Source organism: Mustelus asterias, unplaced genomic scaffold (assembly GCF_964213995.1).
Source record: "Mustelus asterias unplaced genomic scaffold, sMusAst1.hap1.1 HAP1_SCAFFOLD_1187, whole genome shotgun sequence".
Lineage (NCBI taxonomy): Eukaryota > Metazoa > Chordata > Chondrichthyes > Carcharhiniformes > Triakidae > Mustelus > Mustelus asterias.
The window spans coordinates 40,001-40,630 of record NW_027591132.1 but is presented as its reverse complement, the minus strand read 5'-3'; the positions used below and the strand labels follow the sequence as shown (position 1 = coordinate 40,630).

General features: G+C 64.6%; 1 non-coding gene across 1 annotated transcript; it reads left to right on the top strand.

The window, feature by feature from the left end:
• Window positions 1-320: 320 nt before the first annotated feature.
• Window positions 321-474, top strand: LOC144487996 (5.8S ribosomal RNA). The gene has a single exon (XR_013496499.1). It is a non-coding gene; the product is annotated as a 5.8S ribosomal RNA (ribosomal RNA).
• The last annotated feature ends 156 nt before the right edge of the window (window positions 475-630 follow it).

Here is a 630-nt window from a genome sequence, read left to right as displayed (position 1 = left end):
CTCCGCGGCTTGCACCCGACTCAGTCCGCTGCGGCCTCGCCTCGACTCTCGAGCCTACCGGCAGACGGTGACACCAGAGAACTCTGCCTCTGGCTGTTGCGGGGCGTGACGGCGCGTGGCGGGCCCCGGCCCCTCACCCACGCCGGCACTCAACGCCTGCGAGCGCCCTGATTCCTCCTTTTTTTCGCTTGATTGTCGCTCGAGTGCGTGCGCCTCCGGGCTCACGCCGTGGTACGCGCCAGGCTGGGGCTCCACCGTCACGTCGGCGGGGGAGCGTTTTGCGCGTCCCAGGATCGGGCAACCGATCCGAAACCCGATACAACTTTTAGCGGTGGATCACTCGGCTCGTGCGTCGATGAAGAACGCAGCTAGCTGCGAGAATTAATGTGAATTGCAGGACACATTGATCATCGACACTTTGAACGCACTTTGCGGCCCCGGGTTCCTCCCGGGGCTACGTCTGTCTGAGGGTCGCTTGACAATCAATCGCACTTCGCGCGCATCCGTGCGCCGAAGAGCGCGGCTGGGGTGTCGCAGAGGTGCCGTCCTCTCTGTCCCCCTAAGTGCAGACCCAGAGTAATCCGCGTCGGAGAGCTTGACCTCTTGGGTGCCGGCGTCCGCCTCCGGGCT